This window comes from Pecten maximus, chromosome 19 (genome assembly GCF_902652985.1).
Source record: "Pecten maximus chromosome 19, xPecMax1.1, whole genome shotgun sequence".
Lineage (NCBI taxonomy): Eukaryota > Metazoa > Mollusca > Bivalvia > Pectinida > Pectinidae > Pecten > Pecten maximus.
Window position 1 is genome coordinate 23,091,323 of NC_047033.1, and position 6,329 is coordinate 23,097,651.

Genomic DNA, 6,329 nt, shown 5'->3' on the forward strand with positions numbered 1-6,329 from the left:
CCACTCTTACTTCTGAACTAAGTGTCGTCTGTAGCGGTCATAGTCCACTCTTACTTCTGAACTAAATGTCGTCTGTAGCCACCACCGTAGTCTACTCTTACTTCTAAACCAAGCTTTCTCTGTAGCGGTCATAGTCCACTCTTACTTCTGAACTAAATGTCGTCTGTAGCCACCACCGTAGTCTACTCTTACTTCTGAAGTAAGTATCCTCTGTAGCGGCCGTAGTCTACTCTTATTTCTGAATTAAGCGTCCTCTTTTTCGGTCATAGTCTACTCTTACTTCTGAATTAAGCGTTCTCTTTATCGGTCATAGTCTACTCTCACTTCTGAAGTAAGTGTCGTCTGTAGCGGTCATAGTCCACTCTTACTTCTGAATTAAACTTTCTCTGTAGTGGCCGTAGTCTACTCTTACTTCTGAATTAAGATTTCTCTGTAGCGGCCGTAGTCTACTCTTACTTCTGAATTAAGCTCTTACATCTAAGCGTCACATGTTAGCGTTAAATGTCAGTTTAATGTTTTGCAGTATCCATTTGAAGCGTTTCCATGCATTATTGTACACTCTATGCCCTATAGTCACCATCGAGTATATCAATTATTACCTCCTTCCACTTTCTAGCGATAAGGCCTATTTTTAGCTCTCTGGACGGAGTCCAGGAGAGCTTACGCAGTCATTCTCATGTTTTTGCCGGAAGTAGAATTATTAAAATTTTGTGGACAGAGGATATCAGAAACAGTGGGACTGTCAGAATGGATTTCAAGACACATGATTGGGGTCGACACGAACTAGATTTGACAAGAAGTTTGAGTTGTTAAATGTTTTCATTTTCGAGTAATCGTCAATTTACGGTGTCATTTTGGACATACTCATGTCACAGGGACATGCCGAACGTTATTCTGAGGAGTTATAAGGCAAAGTTCCTATATCAACCCACTGTAATGTGTATATAGTAATGTGCTGCAACACACGTATCCCTGTGCCGCTGCAAAAATTTGCTGCTATGCGTGTTATGTCGTCAGCTACAGTGTACAGAGTGTCCCGCGAGGTATAGGGCTGGGGAGCTTATGCCATGGTGCAGCACACGAAGTCCATCTGTCAACTTTTCCTTTAAATCACTACTAGTCAAAAACCGTGAAACATTTTATCTGACTATTGGTCGGGCCCTTTAGGGGAAATATATCAAATTCTTTAAAATCCTTCTTCTAATGCAGAAGTGAAAATATTTGGTCTGAAACATCCTTAGGTTAAGGGTTAATCAATTAGTATAAACCGTACATGTAGGTCTGGGACCCCAGGGACTGGAGGGGCTTGGCCCAATAGGGGGAAATATAGCATTTTTAGGTCATCTGACCCGATGACCTATAGTCATCATGCCATCGTCCGTCGTCGTTCGCCGTCCGTAAACTTTTTATTTAAACGACTTCTTCTTGATAACCAGAAGGCCCAGGGTACTGATATTTTGGCCAGTAGCATGTTTGGATGAAGGGCTTCCAAGTTTGTTCAAAGCAATGACCTTGACCCACTTTCAAGGTCACAGGGGTCAAATGTCTTGAAAATCTTTCAAAAATTTTCTTCTCACTAACCAAAAGGCCCAGGACACTTACATTTGGCCTGTAGCATGCTTGGATGAAGGGCTACCAAGTTTGTTCAAATGAATAACCTTGACCCACTTTCAAGGTCACTGGGGTCAAATGTCTTAAAAATCTTTCAAACATTTTCCTCTCACTAACCAAAAGGTCCAGGACATTGATATTTGTCTTGTAGCATGCTTGGATGAAGGACTAAAAGGTGTGTTCAAGTGAATTCTCTCTAACCAAAAGGCCCAGGGCACTTATATTTGGATCTTGGTTCTCAGGGGTCTGAGGGGCGGGGCCTATAGGGGAAACATATAACAAACTCTTTAAGATCCTTCTGCTACATGAATGAAAGGATTTGGTCTGAAGCATCCTAGTTTCAACGGGAATAAATTTTGTATAAACCGTGAGTCTTGGCCCCCAGGGGCTTGAGGGGCATGACTCAATATGCTTACTTGATGTAAACATATAATGCATGAAATAATTAGGTGAGCAATACAGGCCCTCTGGGTCTCTTGTTTATGGATGCAGAGAATGGTCAAATACAGTGACGTGCCAAAAGTCTTTCAATTTTTCTTCCTTTGCTATATATTCTTTGTATTTCCACTTTTTTTCAATGAAATTTCCTGACATTGTTACGAAATGTCCATATTTTCTTCTCATAATATTTATTTATTTTTCCTTTGAGTATGGAGCAATACAGAATTCTCTACACTGATAATTTCCGTGTGACGCCATTTCTCTATATGACGTTACTAAAATTAGGTATTGTAAAAAAAAAAATGATTTCTCTAGTCATATACATCGGAAAACAGTGAAAATATTATGAGATGAAACGGGAAACAATTCTCTATGAGAGTACAAAATTTCATTTAAAACGATCAATACACAAAGTCAGGAAAATTCATTGAAAAAGTTGAAAATACAAAGAATATATAACAAAATTTAAAAAAATTGAAAGACTAAAATTGGCACGTAACTGTATATACAAACAAGCTGGATTTCAAATCAACGTCCAGAGAGCTACGAGGCCCTTGGCCTCTTGTTACTATTGAAGTAACATCTCTCTTTATTGAGTGAACCATGGGTTTACTTTTGTAGTAAGCATCCTTTGTAGCAACCACAGCCTGATTTTATAATTCGTCTGTATCATTTGTTATACATGCATATGAAGGCGTTCTACTGCGTGGAGGTACTGTCGCCTATTCACCCTCTCTTTGTCCCCCGCCAAGAAATCTTTTGCGGGGCGATGCTTACTAAAATCACATCTCGTGAACTTTGTACCTGACTTGTATGTCACGTTCTAGAATTGGATAGCCTGCCACGTAAAGTGCAGTTATGGCCGTTTATCTCTTTTGGAGGTTGTCAAGAGGTGATGATCTTTGAATTAAATCTTAGCATTTGTTTTAGTTTGTTTGATTATAAAGTTCCTTAACCGTTTAAATAATTACAACGCTGAAATAACCCAAGCAATAAAATATATAAGTTTCAAACTTTTTCCAAAAGTAAACATTCGGAAAATGATTTAAAGCAAACGTGAATTTTATTTCAAAAAACCCGTACGGAATCCGATGCACTCTTATTGAAAAATCAATTTCTATTGTAAAATGAGTGTTTCGTCGAGTGGATCAAATGGGAAGTTTAGCATGCATATTGCTCAGTACGTGTGATCGGTTGCCAAGCTTTCGCTCACAGAGGTACCTATTAGCAATTATGTTATCTGTGACCTATATTTGAACGTAACAAGCGGAGCAATATGTCTTTATAACATCAGCATGTGCCCTGCTAACTTAGAGGCTATATGTCCAAGGTAACCGAACATTAGGTTAACAACAACTGACAATTTTCTACAAAGGATTGGTACGTGACTTTTGTGCATATAACACAAACGTACATACATAGTTCAATTGTCTACGTCAACTGCCATGTTCGTTATTACTGTTTTGACAGGAGCCTACATGTATTAGTGAAATTATAGTCAATGGATCGTCTGTAAATAAAAAACGAGGTATAATGAACTAGTGAAAGTAGGCCGATGGTTTTTCTCTGAGTATTCTTGCTTTCCTCGACCTCCAAAAACCGTGCACGTCCTTAAATGACCCTGGCTGTTAATAAGACGATAAATAAAATAAACCAAAATCATGAGACAACAATGGTGCCAGTGGACATTTTAAGAAATATGTAGTCTTGATGAATGAATCCTGAAGACATTATTTTCAAATTCGGACCATTATCAGGGCTGCATGAGGAAGATTCAAATTCATCATCTGACCTTTAATGCATCTTTTGATATATTGATGGTGATAAATAATATACACGTGTGTGCTTTTTAAACAATTCGGAAGGACAGTCAGGATCAATGAAGAGGCCATTGTTCTGAATAAGTAATTACTAAATTTGTTTTGAAATACATATTCAAAGTTGTATATCAATATCATAGATCTACGTTTACTTTGATGGTGTGTCCTAAACACAAGTAGGGGATATCTCCACTGCTATACATTGACAAATGTTATTTATAGAAAAATTTTTGTGCATCTAGGTCTGATTATAATGACTGTTTAGGAACGGGTAATTCCCGAAACAAACCAGAGCTATGTTTAGGGAGTTTACAAAGAATGAAATAGATCAAGACCCAAAATAGGATCGCTTGATTACAGAATTCCTTCACTCTCATTATTTTCGATGATTATATGTATGTATGTATGTATGTATGTGTGTGTGTGTGTGTGTGTGTGTGTGTGTGTGTGTGTGTGTGTGTGTGTATGTATGCACCGCAATTTACGCAAAAGTTATGTTATTCGCTAAATTGTTATTGCCTGAATATGTTATATTTCTAGTTTTTATAAAAGTAAATCTAAATAGCCCAACTATTCTTAAACAGGACATGTCGTTATGTGTGTGTTCCCACATTAGAGCGCAGCATGGCGAAATAAAGAAATAATTGGAAACGCGATTCAAACGACAGACACCTATAGAACTAAGTTAGAAAGTGGAAACGGACTGGTTTTACTGAAGGATTATGCAACGGACTGAATAGTCTATCAACGTTATCTCGGAAGGTGTGTTATGAATGGGAATATCATCTATTTAAAGGGATATATTTAACTTAAAAAGTCAGTAGCTTGTTTGAATCGATAATATTTACAAAAAAAAAGCATTTATGTTACGGATAACAGTGTACCAAGCAACATATTCAGTTTTTAGGAGATGTGTTTAAGCATGTTGAGGTAAATACGGGGAAAATTATGTAACTGTCAAATAAAGTAAAATCGTTCCATCCGGGCCAAGACGAGTGATTTGTGTAAGTTGATAAAACTTTACCTAAAAGTTTACATTTCTTAAAAGCTCCGAATATGTTATCACCCTTGATATTCATAGAATCGGGGATTTTCATTCACTCACTTAATTATACAAAACCTACTTGATCATTGAGATATATGGCTAATTTTCCCCGTCAGTTGAACAAGTTATTTTGGCCTTGGATGAATAAGGAGGATGCTGATTTAGTATAGATACCAAATATCTGGTAACATCGGATTGGGTCCCGCATAAAATAACATAATATTGGTCAAATGAATATTTCTGGATAGGAACCATACCGTTTTTGTTCACATTTTGCATTTCGTTTGGTCGTTACACAGAAAATGCACATGTAATTCGACCGATGTGTAGAGAATGTTGTGATAACATTGTTTAAATTGCACCGATAACCGAGCTATATCGAGGCTATCTTTGGTCCGGTAAATGATAAGCCTTACTGCTCGTCATGGTTTGGAGCCAGACCCATACTGTGAATAAACACTATTTTGATCATTTCCTAATTTTTTGTGTTATTACGTCAGGATGAATCCCAAACATTAGAAGTAAATATAAGGTTGTAAGGAACCTGTTGATGGTATGCGTTCCTTTCCCAAGATAGCTTATGGTTTAATGCAGAGTATACAAACTGCACACGTTAAACATTTCAAACAGTATGATATATCAGATAAGTTAACAATTTATACGGAAAAGACGAGATATCTATATTTTGGTTAATCAAAAGGGCCACCATTTGGCCGGAAACCGTGATGTCTTATGTTATCGGTGTAAATAGTTACGTTTTGTTTGGTTGTTACATCTGATGGCAGGCCTAGACAGTGGACAAAGAACATTATACACGTGCATTGCAATACAGCCATCGTGCTTTCAAGATATGAACCTTTTTTATATTACTATTTGATAGTTTCAATCCCACAGACTATTTTTACTGAGATCTGTATATTCGTATAAAACACAACTATACTGCTGCACTATACATTGTACATGCTTTTTGTTTGGTTTTGAATTTTTAACTTCTATCGATAGCTAAGGTCGTTTAAAGACGGCCACCCCTGTGTACGAGTTGAGTGCATGTGTTATGAGACTAGAATATGTTCTGGTTTGTCTCCTTATGATGGCGCGGAACTGATGCTAATTTTATAGTGATATCTTACTGAAGTATACTGTCGATGACACACAGCAGGGTAACACATTCGGCCATACAATGTTCGTACAGGATCAAGTTTTTTTTTCAGTTTCAAGTTCCGTTTATATCCACTGCGCATGTTTTTCATATAATACGTATCATTTAAAACCCCATCACTAAATGGACATCAGTATGTATTTACTAAAGACTAAACACAAAAGAGAATACGTAATAAACCAGGGAATGGTATAAACAAACGCCCGAGTAAAGCTAAGGACATCACGTAAAGAGGATGCAGCTCCGGTTGTGG